Genomic DNA, 21238 nt, shown 5'->3' on the forward strand with positions numbered 1-21238 from the left:
CCGGCCAGCCTACGAACAGGTCACACTGCGTTGGCGAACCTCGATTGTTTTTGTCGCCGAAAGGTCTCACACAGATCTAGATAAAGGAAAAGCAGTTAAACTGTGATTTCCCCGGCAATTCGTGTGGTGCGACAAGCTGGTTCGGAAACCTCTTCGCGGCTCGAAGCGTGCATAAGTTATTTGACGTCGCTGCCGTTTCCACAGTGTCCGCACTGCATGCAAGCTAGGCCTCGTGCCTCTCCGCCGACGGCCATCGACTAGGCAGCTGCCGTTTGCTTGCGGCGCGCCGCCGACACCGTGTCACCGTCGGCCATGCTGCCGAGCCCGGATCTGAAAAGCATGGGGAATCCAGTGACAGTCTAGGGAAAACACGTGCGCCCTACATCCAAACATGACATCATAAAATATCACGTGACCCATGACGTTGTTTGTGACGTCATATATGACTGGGCCAATCAGCGTTTCCAGCCGATCTACCCCTAAACGCTTGTCTTCTCGTCGCCGTCTCTAGCGATAGGCCGATAGCTGGTCGCCGGTGTCGTCGGCTCTCTGATCGCTCGCAAGCCAGACTTGGCTGTGGCGATGGTGGCGGACGGGTTTCTTGGCATCGTATTTTGAATATCGTAGCCGAGTGGCCGTGTTCCTTTCCAATTGTTCTAATACTCCTTAAGCTTCGGCCTGGCGTACTGCTGTTCGTCAAGCGGCATGCTGTGATATTCCCAGTCTCCGACCTGTGGACTCTGCGACGCTAGTTCAGCCCCCCTTGTCGATGGAACATGCCTGTATGTTGCAAGTAACTGATATGGTCAGCATTCCATGTACTTACTTGCATTTCCCGAAATTACAAGGTATTGATTAGGTGTGCCGCAATTATACGAGTCACTGCCTTTGGATCATCCGGAAGTACTACGTATACAATCGGACTGAGGTGGCTAGTGGCCCGAGTTTTCATAGCAACAGTATTTTGAAAATGCACTCTGGTTTTTATTTCTCAATTTGTTTAAATGCATTGTGATGGTTTGTGATTTTCTTCCTCTGCCAGGTTCTTCTGGGCGTAATTATTTGTTCCGTTTCGATTTAAAAATGACGATAACATGCCTCAATGCGAGTCCCAACCTAGTTGTACGTTTATGAGTTCATATAGTCGTTTGCTGGTTTCGTCTTTGTGGCCTTGATCTATTGCAACCGCGGAAGGACAAGGGACAGAAAGAAATGGTACAGCAAGGGGCGCGGAAATTTAATATTGCAGTTGTCGTTTGTTCTCTAAGTTGATGGCACATACCTACTCACGCGCTCCGTCCTGTCTGTTTTCTTCTATGTCCTTCGTGCGGTTGCAATATGCGTTAAAGTATTAACCACCAATTAGCCCCCCTTTCCCAGTTATCTTTGTGTCCGCCGTTAGTCGCGATCGAATATCCGGTCCTACTAGTGCGGTCTGTCACGCTGTTGATGTCTTCTCATCTTGGCCCCGTGTTTTGCTGCTCGTCCTGATAGTTTTGCAAATGGCAGCGTCTAGAATACCGCCAACACCACCTGTCAGCTAGGATGCGTCCTACAATACACCAAAGGAAAATTTCTAGTGCCCTCTCTGATGCTTTGCTCTGGACGAGCAACTCTGAGTTGCTCGCCCTTGGATGTGGATAGGTCAAGAAAGCTGTACATACAGTACAGGAAGATGATAAGGGGGGAGGGGAAGAAACCGTAATGACATTCATGGTGAGCTTTATCATATTGATCGTATTTATAGGCTGTGAGCAAGAACGTTCTGATGCATTCTAGCAATGCGAGGAGGAGAAAGCAGTCTTATTGAAAGGTCAGGACACTGATTGTGGGAAGGTGCTGCTGAGAGGTTTGTGATGCCTGTTTAATTCATCAGCAAGCCTCACTGCACCATAATTACAATATGACACGAACGGCCATCACTGTTAAGTTGCGCTGACATATTGATGCGTTGTATGCATGCACAATGTCCGTCATTTTTGGTTGCTGAGTGGGCTTACACATATTTTTGATGTGATACCCAAAGTGTGAGCTCTTATTTTTTTTTTTTTGCCTTCTCTCGTGCAGATGTCCATGCTTAGGCTACACATGACCACCTCTCTTGCATATGCTCTGGTCGACGGCTGGCAGTGATGCCCGTTTAGGTCACTTTTGGGTCGTCAAACATCGGACCTTCACATTTGGATGAATCCACCGTCAACTGGTTACAGGAGAATGATTCTCTCCTTGCTCCTCCAGGAGAGAAGCCTAGCACATCTAATCTGACCCCTTTCCTGGCACCTACACGCCTTTTTTTTTTTTTTTTTTTGTTGACCAAAGGTGTGGCCGTATATATGAAATAAATAATTGAAGCAACAAATAAATCTCGGCGATCTGCAAAATATGCTTGCACATTTAATGCCATTACATTTAACCTAGCGAACACATTTCGTGACATTCTGTGAATTGCAATGCATGTCTGCTAATAATTGCGATTGCTGTATGTGCTGTACCAGTGTACCTAAGCAGCTGTTTTTCCTCTTTGTGGTGAAGTTGCCAGTCTTCTGTTGGAGCAAAGATTGTGTTACCTCAGAATATTTTCTCACTTGCATCAGTGCATACTTTGCTTGAATGCTTCAGTGCACCCTTTTAAAGGGAAACTGAGGACAACTCCATTGAGTCGTTGGTCTCAGTAAATATTTGATTATTTCTCTCATTATGGCTGTGTTGTCTGGCAGCAATTGTGGCATATAGTATTTATTGGTGAGAAAATTTAAATTGGAAGCCTTCCCATGAGCCAATTCATGACGACCTTGCTGAAAAGGACGTGTCACTGCCACATTAGAGTGGCTCAGGACACAATATATCTTGCAGTAATCTGCACCAAAACTTCTGAGTGGAAGCATGCATTTTACTTGCAGAATTGGCCGGTAATGGCAGCATCTTTGTTCTGTTTCTTGGTCTTTCCATCCTTTTAGAACCTCTGCTTTCATTTTGACTGGTCTCTTTAATGGTTTGTGGGGTTCAATGTCCCAAAGCGACTCGTGTGGTCTCTTTAAGATTAGAACACTGTATCTTAGCGATACAGGAAAACTGCTTTCCATCCTTAGTGCCCCTTCAAAGGAATCTGACAATAAAACACAATTCACAATAAGTATTTCAATAAGTGTTGCCATTTGCCTACTTTGTGCCTGTGGCTACTTGGAGCTTGTTTTACTTCACAAAAGAAAGCTTTGTTTAACAAAATATATACAGTGTAAACTTCACTGGATGACTAATTAACCATATTAATTAACAACTCCCTCTTGTGTAAACTCACTCAACATCTCAAATGTGTTTTGTCAGCACTTCATTACTTCTGGGCTGCCATGAATGGCAGCTATGGGATGCGGTTTTTATGGTAGGCAACCACCTTGGCAGGAATGTTGCTTTGTGAGCTGCGTCAATTGGTGTCGCCCCAAGACTTGGACATCACTTAGGAATATACACAGTCAGCAGTAGGATGGTGTACATCGCATGTATGATAACACAACAGAAACAGGACATAACTCTGCCTAACTGACAGGATTAAAATCTCCATGCAAGCCTTGTGCTCAACACATCACTAAAGGCAACAAGCACTGTTTGCCATGTCAGTCATAGCTATGGTTCTAGCAAAACTACTTTCACTGTGTAGTGTTTAATATTTTTAACAGTGCAAATTTACGCAGTTTTGTTACTCTTGCAATGATTTATGTCCATATACCATTTTTATCCCATAGCTGCAGCTGGCTATCATGACATATGGAGTATTTTGTGACCACCCGAGGGTATTGAATGACCTGAAATCGAGATGCATGTGTGTATTTTGACACTACACAACCAATATGCAGTCCGCAATAAATGTTCCGTCTTGCGCTGGCAAGCAGACTGCTTAAATCTTTGAAAATGCAACACACCATTAGCATGATTGTGTGAAACAATATGAAGGGATATCAGTCCATATCTTTGCAGCTTTCACAGCTGGCCTGTTTTCCCTAAGGCAGAGGAAATGATTACTTGGCTAACTTTGTTTTTGGTGCATGCTGCAACTAGTCTCAACGGCAATGACTGGACAAAGATGGAATCAAGAACGCATCACTGTTTATTTATTGTTTTGACACTAGTCTACACGCTTGTCTACAATGATAAGCGCAACAGGGGAAGTAGCAATAACATCGATTGAATAGGATGCCGTGGGATGTTTTCTGAAAAAAAGAAAAAAACAGGAATTCGACACAAGAAGACCTGCCTAGAGCTAGAGCAGCTGGAAGATAAATATTGTGCAAAAATAGCAGGAATTTCACACCTTGCGCTTCGAGCCTTTAACTTTAGGAGCAAAACTAGAGGCAGGACTGCGTCGGGAGATGTGGAGAGCGTTTTTTTCTTTGCGCGGGCGTTCTACCTCCCGGCACTCCTAAGTACAGAAGCTTACTTGAAAATATACACGGTTGCTTGACTAGTCCAGTAGGCCGGCAGCGAGTCGCGAGCTGTGATGAATAGCTGGCCTTCCCGGTTGAGGTTCTATTTCCCGGTTAGTCCCGGGCTGGCTACCGCACCGACGATTCATAATAGATTAGCTGTGCCAAGCTTCCTGCATCAATTCGACACCGAATTCCTGTTTGTACGTCCGATAAAGGCAACGAAAATGGCAAAACAATTGCCCTCCGACCTCTTGAAATCCAGGATAGAGGCAATTTCGTGCAAATTACAGGCTCCAACCGGCCTTTTTATACTGGTATTTCCAGGTGATTAAAATTTACCACTGCTACTAAATAGTGGTGTCGAAGTCGAGGACAACGATAAAAATGACAGCGAGATTCCATTCAACTTCGCACTCGATCGGATACGAGTTTTTCGCATCCCATGTGTTGCGCTACTTGCGCTGTACACCTCAGTATGATCCAAAGGCAGTGACTCGTATAATTTCGGGAAATGCAAGTTAAGTACATGGAATGCTGACCATACCAGTTACTTAACATGGCGCGTTTCATCGACAAGGGCGGGCTGAACTAGCGTCGCAGAGTCCACAGGTCGGAGACTGGGAATATCACAGCATGCCGCTTGGCGAACAGCAGTACGCGAGGCCGAAGTTTAAGGAGTATTAGAACAAGTGGAAAAGAACACGGCCACTCGGCTACGATATTCAAAATACGATGCCAAGAAACCCGTCCGCCACCATCGCCACAGCCAAGTCCGGGGAAGACAGATTCATCGCCAACCCGAAGAATCAGTCCCTACTAATTATGACCCCGGAGCTCGGCAGGGCGAAGCGGTACGAGCAAATTACGACCATAAAAATCGGGCCAGTTGAGATAGACGCAACTGCTCACGCGGCCATGCCGGAGGGCGGCAAGGGCGTCATATACGACGTTCCGCTGGACGTCACGGAGGATCAAATTCGGCAGGGACTCAGAAATAACCCTGGCTACATTGGAGCGAGGAGGCTCGGGAAAAAGTCTAAAACCGTGCTCATCATTTTCGAAGACCAAGAAGTCCCACGAGAGGTGTGGTTCAACGGATTGCTATACCGGTGCAACCTCTACAAAAAGAAATTCGATGTGTGCTACGCATGCGGCAACCTAGGACATCGGTCGGACGTCTGCCCGGACCCCACCAGCCCTCGATGCCGAGGGTGCAGAATGCTTAATCCACCGGAGGGGCACGAACAAAATTGCGAGCCGCAATGCCTACTGTGCGGCGGCTGCCACCCCCTGGGGCACAACCGCTGCAGAAGCATGTACCGGACCCCGCACATTCTCAAAGTCCGACAAGCAGAGAAAGAAGCCACCCAGGCTCAAAACAAGCAGCAAGAGCCAACGAAAACCCGGGGCAGATCGAGAGGAAGAGGCGACGCCGCGGGCACAACGGGCCGTGCGAGAGACTCCAGCGCATCCGTCACCAGAGATGAGCCCAGATCCAAGAGCAAGAACAGGGGGCCGCCACAACCACCGCCACCCAAGGACGACAGAACCACTGGCCGAAGCCCGGGGAGACGCCGGCCGGACAAGCAAAGACAAATGAAGAAGTTAACGCAGGCGGTAAGTCGGTCAGCTTCGCTAGCGGGGTCTCCAAAGAAAAAAACTTGGAACTTTCGGAATTACAATAGACTCAAGCCGAGCATAGCAAAGAAATCAGAATCATTAAAGAAGACATCAAAGAGATTAAAGAAACCCTCAAATCCCTAGTCGAGGTAATTAAAGAGTTAAAAGAGGCAAAAGCTACACCTGCACCGGCACCTCCGATGCTCAGGCCGCCCGTCATACGGGGCCCCGGTGGGGCAAGCGAGAGCAATTGTGGCAGGGACAGTGACGACTCAGATGAAATGAATATCGATCAGGCTAGACCCGCGAAACGTAAATCAGACGACACTAGTGTAATTGGACAAGCCAGAAAGCACGTGGCTTTTAGAAAATTAGTCAAGGATGAAATCATAGACTTCGAATTGAACCTGAATAAGAAACTTGAGGCGAGATTTGGAGTGCTAGAAAAGATGCTTCAAGCCCTTTGCAACGCATCGGGTATACAATATCAAAATCATAATGGATCCCAAAACGTCTAAAATTTGGCAATGGAATTGCCGGTCGTTGTCAATGAAGCGATGGCTCTTGCAACAGTACGTAGCTAGCCAGAACACACAGCCTTTGGCAATGGCTCTGCAGGAAACGCGAGGTGTATGGAAGCTTTCGGGGTACAAAAGCTACGATAGCGGGAAGGGAATTAAAACACAGGTCGTGACGTACGTCAAAAACAACGTCGCCGTCGTCCAGCACGAAGTAGGTAACAGGGAGACCGAAACAGTCTTTGTGGAAATCCTGACCGGTAAAAAGAACAGAGGCAGCATATTTCTACTCCATGTGTACAGCTCCCCGAAGTGCACGAAGGCGAGGTTTGGCCCGATATTTAAGAGAGCGATTAGCCTGGCAGGTAAGAACCCACTAATAATAGCCGGCGATTTTAATGCCAGACATCGAGAATGGGGTTACACGACCAGCAGCCCGAAGGGTCAAACGCTGTTGGAAGATATCACTGAGTCAAACCTCTACATCGCTAACGACATTAGATGCCCGACGAGGGTGGGCAACAGTGTGTCAGCGGACACAAACCCGGACTTGACTCTCTGCCATAGAACTGGCATAGTCAAGTGGACGAACAAGCATCAGGATCTAGGTAGCGACCACTACGTGCTAGAGGTAGAACTAAGTAGGAACGGAAACCCAAGTGGATTGGGATAAATTCAGACAGATCAGAGAACGGGAAGAAATTGGAGATATAGAGTGCGTTCAAAATTGGGCCGCCCAATTAATTACCCATGTCAACGAGGCCACCGAAGAAATTAAAGGCGAAGCTCTGCCTGAGGCGATGGATAGCAGGCTATTCGGCATGTTCAAAAAGAAAGAAGAGCTAACGAGGAAGCTCAAAAAGCAAAAGTGGAACCGCAATCTCAGGAGAGAGATAGCCAGACACAACGTCGAAATAGAAAAATACGCCCGGAAACTCGAGTCGCAACGTTGCGATAACAAATGCGACGAGATGGAGGGCACCATGAATGGGGCCAAGACGTGGCAACTGCTCAGGTTCCTGATAGACCCGAGGACAAACAGCTCATTGACAAGCTCAAGTCCATGTACGTAGCTCCCCCCGCCACAGCGCATTACAGAGATTACAACGGACCGGCGAACAGCGAGCTTGACGCGTCCATAACAGTGGCAGAAGTCAGAGCGGAGCTGCACGGCCTAAAAAGACGCTCGGCCCCCGGGCCGGACCTCGTTAATAACAAGATGCTCGCAAATCTGGACGACGAATCGATCAATGCCCTAACCAAATATTTAAGGCTGTGGCTAAAGGTACGTCGGACGGACCCGATCGATGGTCTTAAAGGTACGTCCGACGGACCCGGTGCGTTTTTCTTCGGGATACGACGGACGGATCCGGGAAATATTTTTCAGAGGTACGGCGGACGGACCCGATCGGTAGGGTTCTTCCGACGGACCCAACGCATTTTTCTCCGATATGGGCCTTGGGATCCGTCGGGAAAGCCGGACGGATCCGAGATCCCCAGATGTGGTTGTAGCAACTATAGTAACGTTGGTAGTAGCAGTAGTAGTTGGTAGCAACAACATGGTAGCCATATACGTGCGAGGTGCAAGAAGTATGTACTACATGCGTGCGTGAAATGTGAAATTACAAAGAATAGTACAGTGGAAAGAATAGTGCCTAGAATGGGTGATATACTACGTGATGGCATGATGATAGGTTTACATGAGTTGGACCGCGGCAGGGTGGCAAGCACGACCAGAGCGCAAGCGCATGTAATCGCGGTGTTGACGGCCAGCCCGCGGCCCGCATGCCCGCTCATTTGGTCCTTGTTATCATGTGGATTAACGTCTACGACGGTCGTTATGTTGTTTTGATTCTTCAAAGTTTCGTCACTTCCATCTGTGATGAGATGCGTCACGTAGCGCATCGCTTTCTGCTCTCATTGAGGTTTGGTGCTGCAAGTTCTACGTAGTACATATACAAGCGGCGCTGAAAAAGCTGGGTGCCGCCGGCGTGTCTCTAGCCCAAGCATCGCGTCATTCGTGTTTGTTGGAGGTGTGGTTTGTGCTTACCGTGGGATGCTGTGATGTACGGATTACTGTCTACTAGAGTGCTGTGATGAGTGTGCCGATGTCCGGACGGACATCAGTGTGTCCGTTTATGATCGGCGATGTTGCACGTGCATGTCAGTGTTTATTAGGTGCAGTGGTAATTTATTTACACGCGCTGTGCAACAATCAGACGAAAATAAGTCATCGACAATTTGTTAGCCTGCACTACAGAGCTCAAAACTCGGAAAATGGAAATGCACATGATGCAGTTTTCGCATGTTGGAGTGGACCGAAAAATAAGTGCCCAGCCCACACTGCCGGGATGCGCATTACTTCAGGTGAAATGGTCCAGGTTTCTGTAAAATAGCTGCCTGGCACAGCACCTTCCTAAATGTTCAGGCTTTGTACTATTGTTGAAGGCCACTTTATCATTAATAAAGGAACGAATATGCTTTATGTGTTAATGACTAGTGCTTTTTCAACATATGTTCATTTTTTTTTTTCGTTTTTCCTTAGTTTCCTTTGTTTTTCATGCTAGACAAACACAAATAGTACACTTTTAAACTTGTCAGTCCAAAGCTGAACATGAATATCTGCCATGCATGTGACAGCTTTAATGCTAGAAAGGTTGACGTGTATAGCATGTACGTAGACGCTGCGACATCTTAGTGGCACGTTCGGCTGCTTGCCCCAAGGTTTAATGCCAGTGATAGCAGTCGCACTTTGGTGCAGGTGAAATGCAAATGCTTCTTTTTCCTGCAAGATGTCAACGTAAAGTACAAAGCCCGGGCAGTCAAATTAGTCTGGAGCTCTCCACTACGGTATTTTTCATAGCTACATATATCACTTTAGGATGTGAAACCCTACACGCCACAGGTAGGCTGCATTGTTTTTTAGATTTTGTAACCTCTCATCTATGTTTTGCAACATTTGGCTAATTTTAGTTCTCAAACAGTTGTTAAAGATGAAACCGAAGCAGTTCTTGGCATGGTTTCCTGCTTGGATTAATTTGCTAATTGCAGTTCTTTGAAACTTGCATCAATGCTGGACAGTTCAAATAGCAGGCAGTTGAATTACAGAAATGATGTGGATCGTGCATTTCAGTTCTGACAAATGGAAAGTAGCGGTCCCCTCCTTGCATGCATAGGTGCCCTTAGACAAATACATACTCGGGTGTGTGATTGTGACGCATATCAAGGGTCAACAGAAGGCCATGTGGAGCCAGTGTGATATTCTTCATGAAGGCTAAAGTAAAATTGTACAACAGCTGCTGTACCATGCAGAAAAAAATTGATCATTTTGTGTGTGATTAACTGACCATGAATAGCATCTTACTCAGAGTATGATGTGATATGTATCTGGTTTAGCATCCCAAAATAATTACGGCTATGAGGAACACAATAGTTGAGGGCTCCGGTATAATTTCAACCACCTGGGGTTCTTTTACATGCACTGACACCGCACGGTGCATGACGGCCTATTGTTTCACCTCTATTGAAATGCCACTGCTGTGGCTGGAACCAAATCAGCATCTTTCGGTTCAGCAGCCAAGCACTCTTAACTACTGAGCCAGCACAACGGGGCAAAGTATCAAAATGCGTGCCATTACATTTCCTTCCAGCCGGTGGTTTTCTTCACAGAACTAATGTATACAAGGAAAAGTAAATAGCAAGAAAACTCTAGTTTTATTGCACATTATATTCACATTTCAGCAAACATTCTTTAGGAAAACATTTCTCATAATGTTTGCATGGAAACCATGAACATCTTACAAAAACAAAACAATGCACTTACTCCACTCCAATTATTAATGGGCAAGGTTGCATCTATGCTACTACACTGCACTTATCACAAAACCACAAGCCCCATCTGCTTTGTCCAATCACTTGATGAAACTAACGGAGACAGATGTCGCACACCCCAGACTGGTCGTCTCGCAACATATCTCTGTATATGTTGCATTTCAATTTCATGCCTTTCCACTTAGCTTCAACTGTTGCCAGCATTACTAGTCACCCATCTTTTCTGAAGTTCCTTTCTACGCTGTTGGGATCAGCATCCTTGTTAACGATGGTCTCTGGAATTTTCGATGCTATCATTTTCACATCTTTCCCATCTGGAAGAACGAAGGAAATGACAAGCTTCGAGCAGAAAAAAAATTAGGGAGACTCCTAATCTCCACCTGTAAGGGTATGGTGTGCCAGCGTTAATGGTTCTTGTCTGCAGATCCCACTGTGGATTCCCGTTAATTTACATGCCCTTTGCTACAAACATAATTACTAATTCCTTAATTCAGGTCTCTGTTATCTCAGATATACTCATTAGCATACGGTCGTAGACTGCCCTGTTAGGTGATAGACAACCTGGCATAGACCTCTGTAAGCCTCAACCTTTCTTAATTGGAGCTGAAACGTCCCAGAACATATTTCAAATATAACTTTGTAAGCTTGACTTAACAGCTCCTGCCATGTCGTGTGGCCTCGTGACATTTGGCTCGTGGCACTTTTGACTTGTGCACAGGGGTCATCTGTTAAATACTGGTTAACATGCATGAAAAATACATTTTCACACAAACTTGTGGCAAATGGTCAAGTGGTGCACTGCAGATTCTGAAATGTATACCTATATGCATGCAAGGATCGCATCATCACATAACATGATCAACAGTTCTATCAGTACCTGTAGTTACATAGCATTTCAATGCCCATTAAAGGACCACCTCAGACAATGGTTGTTGTTACCACAAGACCTGTTCTAACAGCGTACTGACACCATTCCACTGAGCGATGGACATGTATATGCATACCCTAGATAGCTCATGATTGTGGATCTCATTTATTTCTATGACTTCCAAGGAGTTCCTGTCGTCAGAAACACTACACTTTATGAAATCGGGACAGTTGTCTTGAAAGGTGATGAAAAGAAATAACCAGGTTACCTTGACGCAATGCTAAATTACAGAGAGTGAATATGCTGCATGAAGATACCAAGAAGCTTGTACAAAAAAAAGTGAGAGTGAAATGGCAGGATTTTTGAAACATTGAAATAAACTACAAACTATACTTGTCAAACCTGTCATTAAGGAATGGAAATCATGCAGTAATCAAAAACACAACATGGAGGCCATTTTAGGTCATGTTCACAAAACACATACCCACACCTCACACACAGCTTCATACTTATGAAAGAGGACAAACCAATATGCAAGGAATGTGGAGATGAACTAACAATAAACCATATCTTACACGTGTGCCAGAGTCGAGAAAATAAGAGGAAACATTTTGTACAATTTTGCAACAGATCCCTTTCCATCCCAGCATGATCCTAGGAGAGACGTGCATTTTCCTGCATTCCTGCATTTTTGGTTTCCTAAAATGTTCCTAAACAAGCTACATCCTAAAGAACATTTTAGTCATTACACACAAAAGAAATACATTAAACCTTGTTCTTGGTGCATGGCAGCATTAGTCGCTTATGCACCATAAAAATCAACACAATGCTGTAAGGTATACCTTGGTTAGCTATGTTATATGATACAAGCTTTCGGTCTGGTGTGGTCCTTATTCACGTGACAGCGCTGTCATGAGGGTCTATGTCCCAGCGATCGGAAAGTGACCTATTCCAATAATTTTACAAACTGAAGGCGATTCTACAGATTTCTAAAGACTGGAGTGCTCAACTGTTTTATCAACGTCCGCCTGCTTTGACAGCCTGGAGTGAAACTGTTGAAGAGAATACATTTTTGTACATTTAACGCGTTTCTGAAGGCGTTGCTTTCAATTACGGGGCCCACAAAAAGCAGCTGAATGTCCAACTCGCCTAGGTAGGCTTTCTAGCAAGACAGCGGTGTAGCGTGGAAAATCGCTCCGCCGGTCCATCGCTGACGCCGCTGACTTGACAGGCGAACTGTTCAAACTTATAGCTACTGACCACACCTGAAACACTGAATTGCACATGATCAAGGCAGAATTTCTCTAACACTGAGCACTGGTAGCTATCGATTTCGGGCCCAATATTGTGAAAATCTGTCCTCTCTTCGATCATTGATACGTCCACGGTTGAACATTTATGCGCCTCGGGGTAGGCCAGCCGTGGGAACATGGATGCGTGGTTGTAGCAAAGATCACTTGCATGGCACACTCCGCAAAATTCTAAGAGTCAGCTTCTGCAACGAAATGTGCAGCGCACATTTTCTACCGCGTACCTAAGTCCGGCGACGCATGCATATCGATCCCGATCGTTTCAAAGCTGCGCGGCCGTTCAGTCGGGTCACGCTAACCTCGAGCATGGGGGGGTTTAAACTACATGTACGCAAAATTCAACGACAAGAAAAAGATGCAGGCTAAGCACTTTAGTCTAGTCTTCCCCTAAATACATTGCTGTTCACAGAGAATTCGGATCTTTCCGGTTGTGCACTCTTGCGGTGCGGTGCAGTAGGCCTTCGCCTCGACGAGTCGATGTGCAGCTTGCCGCAGTAGCAGCGCAGGCCTCTAGTAGATTCGGCATGTCTTGTGCTATGGCTCAGAGGTAGAATTTAAACGAAGAATTTAGCTAGAAACATCCTGTTTCCTCAGTCTGCATGTGAGGAACGAGCATAATGCCATTTCATATACATACTTTGGACTGCCGAATGTTCTGCACGGCGAGGTGTGTGTGTGTTATGCCGGCGCTAGATCTTCGGAGGTCGATGCAGGACCTAAGACAGCGTAAGTGCTAGGAATAGCTCGCTCGCATTACGGGCAGATCGAGGTGATAGTTTAGTGCGAAGCGAAAGCTGCTCGTGAATGTGCGTATCTCGATGCCAGCTGGTGGAGCTGGTGCAGTACGTAGCATCGCCTGCAGCTATGTGCGTGACAGCGATGCTTGCCGTACACAACCCTAAGTGAAGACCATGATCTATGTTAGAACGGATGCACTCTTCGTAGCACCTCATCGACAGTCGCGGCTAGCTGATATCATAGAGGATAAGATTCATTCACGCCTAGCAAGCGGAATGTGGCCGCGTTCGACGTGCATATAGCCATGAGCCTGTATATCGACGTCCGCCGTATCTTTACGAGAATCGAATGGATACGTCGGACGTACCTTTAGACACTTCGAAAAAAAAAAAAGCTAATTACAAACTTCCGTGACTGTCGACTCACAAATAGTTTCACATCATCTGTAAGTCGCCGCGTACGTCCCAATACCCCAGTACACCCCGAAGACAACAGCAACCGGCGACCGATCGGTGCACAGCAGCAGGTATGCAACGATTGTTTCAAGCGCGAAGAAACGGGATCGACGCCATTATGCAGTCTCCACATGCCTTCGCCCGGAGGCGACATTCCGTTTCCAGCCCAGATGAGAGCAGACGCTGACGTGATCGTCGCCGTCACGCGACGTCAGTTCCTTCGTTTTCGGTTGCCGTGGCAACAGCTACGCGTTCCAAAATGCATATGGCATCACGCATGTTCGTCGTCTGCCTCGGACTGGAGGAATAGGGTTCATTTGGCGTCGGCCTGCTAGCAACGATGAACGACACGCACACGACGCAAACAGCGTGCATGCAGTTGTTGATGGGTCTCACAAAGTGAGTATGTTATTAAAGCGTGTGCTTTTCAGCTCGAACCGAGTTTTTGTGTAAGCGAGATTTGAGAAATGCCAGTCTAGCTCTTACGCTGACAACATAAATACATGCGGGAATAACCAACTAGTGTGCGTTAGGACCTTTCTAAATCAATAACTCTGGTGGCAAACGTGCCGTTTCTGGGCAAGCCGCCGTCAAGGGGTCATCGCTCGATCGAGCGATTCACTAGACAGTCTTAAAGTGTTCTATTATAGCTAAACCGTTTTTCGCGGCGTTGTAATCAAGGCTGCTGGTATATAATGCGGGATGAACATACAATTTCGAGAAATGCACGAAACTTTGAGGCGCAGTTGTTTCAGCCTTTCGTGATGCGACTATGTGTGCAACGGAATACTGCTGCGACACTGGAGCCTCATTTAATTCATATGTGCGATCCAAATTGTGGATCAGCTGCAGTGCATTGTTGTGGAGTGTTCTATGGAGAACGCGGAGCCGTTTACTGCAAGTAATGTCATTTAAAGACAGCGACTGGAAATGACACTGTGCCCTGTATTAATTGTACCGCTGCTTGGTAGTAGCACTGAAGTAACTATGTATAACGCAAAAACATTACTACTATAGCAATTAATTTATTTCACCATATATATATGATAGGAACTCCTGAGTAAAAATATTGTATATAAATCAAAATGGTGCGTTCTAGATAATGACTGCATGTGTTGTGTGCATGTTAATTGGGCTAAATTATCGCTGTTCACTGCCGGTAGAAGTTTCCGGAACGGTTTCTGGTACGGAAGCCCTCCAATGAATGCATTAATTCATCCTAAATTACAGTGTGCCTTGCTCAGAACAGCTGTTACAGTCCATGGGATGGTAATGGTGTCGGTGACAATTTGATCAGCCTGCTCAAGAAAATGGTGTGACACCAATGACAACAGTGACTCATTCTATTTTAGTGCTTTCAGGCATTGTACATCCCCCATTGTTCTGAACCCCAAGGCATGCTGGTAAGCTTGTTGCATAGGGCGCTCAGCTACTATAGGGCAGGGGATCTGGGTTTGATCTTGGCCGAATGCAGTGCGAACCTGTATGTATGATATCAGTGCACATGAAAGAACCTCAGTTGGTTGAAATTATTCGAAGCCCTTCACTGCGGTGTGTCCCTCATAGCTTGAGTCGCTATAGGGCAATAATTAAACCCCATAACAAGGCCAACTCGTTGCCAGCTTTATGGGTATCTCACCGGATAGGTCTACTGTGGACACCTTCAGTAGGGACATTCTGCATCGAGAGTACTACACCCAAATAGCAGATCCTAACTTAAAAACTTTTGAAGAAAATACTCTTGAGAGGCCCCTATCAGAAACCAAGTCAGTAAAGCTTATGTACTGTGGAAATCCTACTATACATCGTCATTTTGCTAGCATTTTGGCACTCATGGGACAAGAATGCGCAGCTGTAGTTACAAGTTGTCGAATATTATATAATGTTGGTATTGTTGCCGTAAAATTTGATCAGGCAGGAAGGCAAGTGCAGCTATACATTGTGCCTCATCACATTTGTATACCAGGTGCTTTTTTGTTATATGGTGTACAGCTCCAGCAGTGCAGGCCAGAGCAAGTGGAAGCACACTGATCGAGTGTTTTATTCAGTCTGGTTTCACCAAAGGGGGCATTTTCGAAAAGGGTGCAAGTTAGAGAATTTGTGGGCCCTGCTATGCCACACTATCAATGTGTGTGGCTGCTCAAGTTAGTGATGAAGCATACTGAACCAAGAGTGCAGGACAAATCACAAAGGTAGGAAGACTGCTATCAACCAAGTGCATATGTTTCTTGAGCATGATTAAATGCATGTGAAACGAGCAAAAACACAAATAAAACAAAATAAAGACCAAGAGCAAAACAGAAACCTGTCTTTTATGTATCAAGCTGGGCAATGTTCTGGTGAAAGAAAGGAATTGAAGGTTTGGTAATGCAAGATGCCCTTTGCATTGTCCTCAACGGTGACCTGTTTGAACAGTGTGATGTACGCTGAGGTACTACTTCAATCCATGGACATAGAAAATTTCCTAGGTATGCATTATTACATATGAAGGCTGAGGTGGTATCATGCATTAACAAATCTTTGGTTTCTTTGTCGTGCCATGAGATTGATTATCTTTATTCATGATTGGCAAGTGTCTGGTGTCTTACTCTCGGTAGTCATCAGTTTTTTTCTGAATTTCCTCTTTGATATGCATTTAATGTGCTCTCACGGTGAATGGCTTTGGTTCGTATCATTTGGCACCAGGTGCATTGCCTCAGATGCTATGGCTAAGCGAGTGACTTCGTTTAGTCTTTGCCTAACGTTGACCGGCTGACAAGCAGGAATGTGTGCAGAACCGTTAACATGTCAGGATTGGCTGCGTGTTATTCTCTCGACTTGTTTTATTTCCTTCTGTGTTGTGTGCCCATTGCAATGGTAGCCTTTAGCATGAGCAGGACTTGTGATGCAACATTGCTGATGTTCACAGTGCTTAGCCAGAATTTAAAGCACACAGGAAAGTGAAGGAAGAAAGCTGTCCATCGGCAGTTGAGTGGATGTATCTCATGTCCTTATCGACAATCTGATACTCTTCATCAAGGGCTTGCAAAAAAGTTTCATCGAAGTCTTGAGAGCTGCAATATTATTGTAAAGTGGTGTGAAATTATTAAAGGCTTAAATGTAAAAAAAGGCTCACTGGCCCGTATGATGGGATACCCTCGCATATCCAGTTTTGCACATCTTTTGTTGGTGTGCAGTGCTAGATTTCATTTCATTAAAGGCCCTAAAAGAGATAGTAAAATTAAAAAATACATATCCACAGTTACAGGAAAGCTTTTACGTCTGCAACGAAGTGATGTGAGCAAGTGATTATAGCAGCATTGTCTGGAATGCCGTTCCAGTCTGCATACAGATATTGCACAATGTTGGTGAGGAGCATGTCTGGAACCTTACTTTCCTTAGTTTGCTTGGCTTTTGCTATTTGCTTATAATATAAACTAGATGGAGATAGCACTCAAATATATCTAGACTTTCAGATTTGTTATAAGGTGGAAATCTCTGTGTGTTGCCTTTCTTCTCTCTTTCATCCTAGCCTTTTGCACTGCCTCTACCACGATTCCAGACTTGGTTCAAGGACTGGCACTGGAACTTTGTCTGGGTCACTGCAGCTGACGCCTACATGGCCAACCCTCATGCTGAGATAGTGGTGAAGAAGATGATGGAACATTAAGGGGCTAGTCCTGACTTGTTCCTGTCGGCTGAAGAAATCTAGTCATAGGGCACTTGTTCTCCAGTGCCAGCTCATGGCAGGTGCTAACACTGAGCTGTTAAGGAGCTGCCAAAGGCTCTTGATACTTGCAGAACACGCCTCGGTAGCCTGCCCAGTAGCTGCATGCTTAGAGGTCAGCTGGTACCAGGTAGCTTACAGTACTGGTGGATTTGGGCATATGGTATGCTGTAACTTCATTCTGAGGCATGCTTTATTTAGAGATTTCAGGCACGCAAAGAAGCAGGTGCTCGAGACCTTACTTTATGGGATAACTCTCTATGCTGTACATATGTCTCGATCAGCAGTTGATTTTGAAAATACTGCTACCAGTTATGTGTCACAAATTCGACCAGTTGTACACTTGTGAAACATTAGGCTTATATATTTCAATGTTCTGAATGTTGCCTCAGAATAATTAATTGATGATGAATCCTGTATGGTACGTACCATGGAGTCATCATCAATTATTACATTATTAGTGCGTATCTGTACTAATAATGTTTTGAATGACTGCACCTCAACCTTGCGAACATAGCCTGAATTGGTGTATCTCTAGGAATCTCTTGTTGTATTTCTAGCTCTAGGAAGAGCTAGAGCACAGTACCTCCTTTGCTTGTTCTAATTGCTGTTTCCTTTGCATACAGTATATGCAATAACATGTTCAGTTCAGTTCAGGCGTTCAGTCGTGTCCGACTCTTCATGACCCTATGGACCATGTCACGCCACGCTTTCCGGTCTCTCACTATCTTCTTAACATCACACAGCTTCATCTGCAATGCCTCGAGAATGCCATCTAACCATCGCGTTCGCTGCCTACCCCTTCTCCGGCGACCCTCAACCTTTCCCAACATCAAATCTTTCTCCAGCGACTCCTCTCTTCTCATCAGATGACCAAAGTAGCTGAGCTTTAACTTTAGAATTTGACCCTCCAATGAGCAGTCAGGGTTTATGGTCGACAATATCGACTGATTTGATCTTCTGGCAGTCCAAGGAACTCTTAAGAGTCTTCGCCAGCACCACAATTCAAACGCGTCAATTCTTCGGCGGTCAGCCTTTTTCACAGTCCAACTCTCGCATCCATACATCACAACTGGAAAGACCATAGCACGGGTTATACGGATCTTGGTTGGCAGACTAATGTCTCTGCTCTTTACTAGGCGGTCAAGGCTAACCATTGCTCTCTTTCCCAGAAGCAGGCGTCTCCTAATTTCATGGCTGCAGTCTCCTTCCGAGGTAATCTTGGCGCCCAAGAACAGAAAATCTGTCACAGCTTCCACTTCTTGTCCATTGATGCTCCAGGACTTGATAGGGCAAGACGCCATGATCTTAGTCTTTTTAATGTTCAGTTTAAGCCCAAACATCTCACTCTCTTCTTGTACGCGCATCAGAAGTCTCTTGAGTTCCACTTCACTTTCTGCCATTAGAGTGGTATCATCCGCATATCTAAGGTTGTTGATACGTTTTCCAGCAATCTTCACTCCAGCTGAAGACTCGTCCAGACCGGCCTTTCTCATGATGCACTCTGCATATAGGTTAAATAGGCAGGGCGACAGTATGCAGCCTTGCCTCACCCCTTTCTCAATCGGAAACCAATCAGTAAGACCATGCCCAGTTCTGACTGTGGCCTCTTGCCCTTCATAAAGGTTCCTGAGGAGACAGATGAGGTGAATTGGAACTCCCATCTCTTGGAGAGCTTGCCACAATCTGCTGTGATCTACGCAGTCAAACGCTTTCGCATAATCAATAAAGCAGAAGTAAATGGGTTTCTGGAACTCTCTTGCTTTTTCCATGATCCAGCGAAGGTTGGCAATTTGGTCTCTAGTTCCTCTGCCCTTGCGAAACCCAGCTTGCACGTCCGGAAGCTCCCGATCCACATACTGCTGCAGCCTACCTTGCAGGATTTTTAACATCACCTTGCTAGCATGCGAAATAAGCGCGATCGTGCGGTAGTTGGAACAATCTTTGGCACTGCCTTTCTTTGGAATGTGGATGTAAACTGACCTCCTCCAATCCTGTGGCCACTGCGGGGTTGTCCAAATCTTTTGACATAATGTATGCAGTGTGTTAACAGCATCGTGGTTGAGGTTTTGAAGCAATAACATGAATGGCATATTTGTGAGGGCGTTATGATAATCATGTATAATTAGACAACTTGTCTGACTATCCACACCTGATAATGGACTTTTTTTTGCAACGAATTTAAATCCTTAGAATCACAGACCACTGGTTAAAAATACACTATTTTTGCTAAGCGTCTTTCACAGGTGTCACACATCTCGCACATGTATTGCAGTTTCACGGCTTGCTCATCATTCAACCAGAAAGAGTGGAATAAGTCTTGCATATAAGTTATGATTTCGACGCACACATACCGAATATTGTTTTAGTAAATTTGAGAGCATACCATTTTTGTCATTTTGTGAACTTTCACTTCTCTCTTCGCTGTGCCAGTTTCTGGCCGTGAATCTGGATTAGGCTGTATTATGGGCTTCATGGACGCAAGGCTCTTCCAAGTGGTGTATTATAGCTGGAAGTGGCAAAAAGATAACCCATAGCTCGTGGCAAGAATTTTCGTCACGAGCGCACTGAGGCTCGGCAGCAGTAGCAGACGACCTACTGTAGGGCGCGCCTTCTGCGGTGGGCTTGAGCGCCAATGCCTTCACAGTTTTCGCTGCCGGTATTCATATTTTTAGTTGCCTTTTACTGTAAAGATAATTAGTTGAACTTATTTGTGCTCATTTTATGCTTGAAAAGTTTCAAAAAGGTTGTGTTCAAAACAAGCAAACGTCTTGTCCATAGTGATTATCATCATCAGCTCAACTTTGAGCCCCGTGGTCCGTAGCTCGTGCCCACTTTAAGTGGTTCGATAGGTTATGTGAGTCCTTGAGGTGCGGTGCCTTCTGGTGCCAAACCTCCTCCCATCTGACAACGGCACCGCGTACACATCTTCGCCACAGGCTTAATGTAAGGTAAAGTTGCTTCGGAATGTTTTGCGCATCATTAATTGAAAACTAAGGATGGGCATAAGTAAAGTGGTAACGGTATGTTGCGCCTTCAAGGAAGCACTCAGGTGAGTTCCAAGCGTTTCGGCCTCGTAGAGATCGCTGCGGTTCAGCTTTGACTAGAGTTTACTTGAATATTGTAGCTACTGTAAATGATGAAATACGGTACCGGATAGAACTTTGGTGATGTTTTGTAATGCCTGTTCCCAAGTACACTGAAGCAAGCTCACGCGGCTACTTTGGCGACAGCCGTTCCCACCCTTCTACGCACAAGGTCGCGATTACTGGTGGCTTTCAATAGCAGTATTAGTAGTAGAAAAGGAAAATTCTCTTGGAAAGCAATGCCTAGCATCTGTGGAGGCGACCAAGGAGCGAGAGTGAGCTGCAGGAGCGCGATTTTGCATCTATCGGAGTCCTTTCAGTCACTGTAGGGACAGTGTGTCAAACAAGCATCACTGTTCAAGTGAAGAGAAGAAGCACCACCTGGTTTCAGCAACCGTCTGCAGTCTTAATGCATGTACAGTAACTTCCAATATGAAAGGAAATACATTATCAGCACTTTGCAAACGAATGCCTCATATTAAAACAAGCACATTTTCTGGTGTGTTCTAGTGACACGCACCGTGGCACCAGTAAAACGCTGCTGCCACGCACAAAATACGTCACCCTACGTCATCATAAACTAAGCAAAAGAAAAAAATGTGCGTAACATCAAGTGAAACATTTATAATACTAATTTATAACTTAAAATTGTGGCTTAAAAAAAAGTTATTGTTCATTTTCTTAA

General features: G+C 45.4%; 1 protein-coding gene across 1 annotated transcript in view; it reads right to left on the reverse strand.

Moving 5' to 3' along the window:
* PRAS40 (Proline-rich Akt substrate 40 kDa) overlaps positions 1-21238 on the reverse strand; it is a 275365-nt gene that overhangs the window by 222948 nt on the left and 31179 nt on the right. The window lies entirely within an intron of this gene.

This window comes from Amblyomma maculatum, unplaced genomic scaffold, assembly GCF_055883805.1.
Source record: "Amblyomma maculatum isolate TAMU_Amacu unplaced genomic scaffold, ASM5588380v1 scaffold_15, whole genome shotgun sequence".
In the NCBI taxonomy this organism is placed as follows: Eukaryota; Metazoa; Arthropoda; class Arachnida; order Ixodida; family Ixodidae; genus Amblyomma; species Amblyomma maculatum.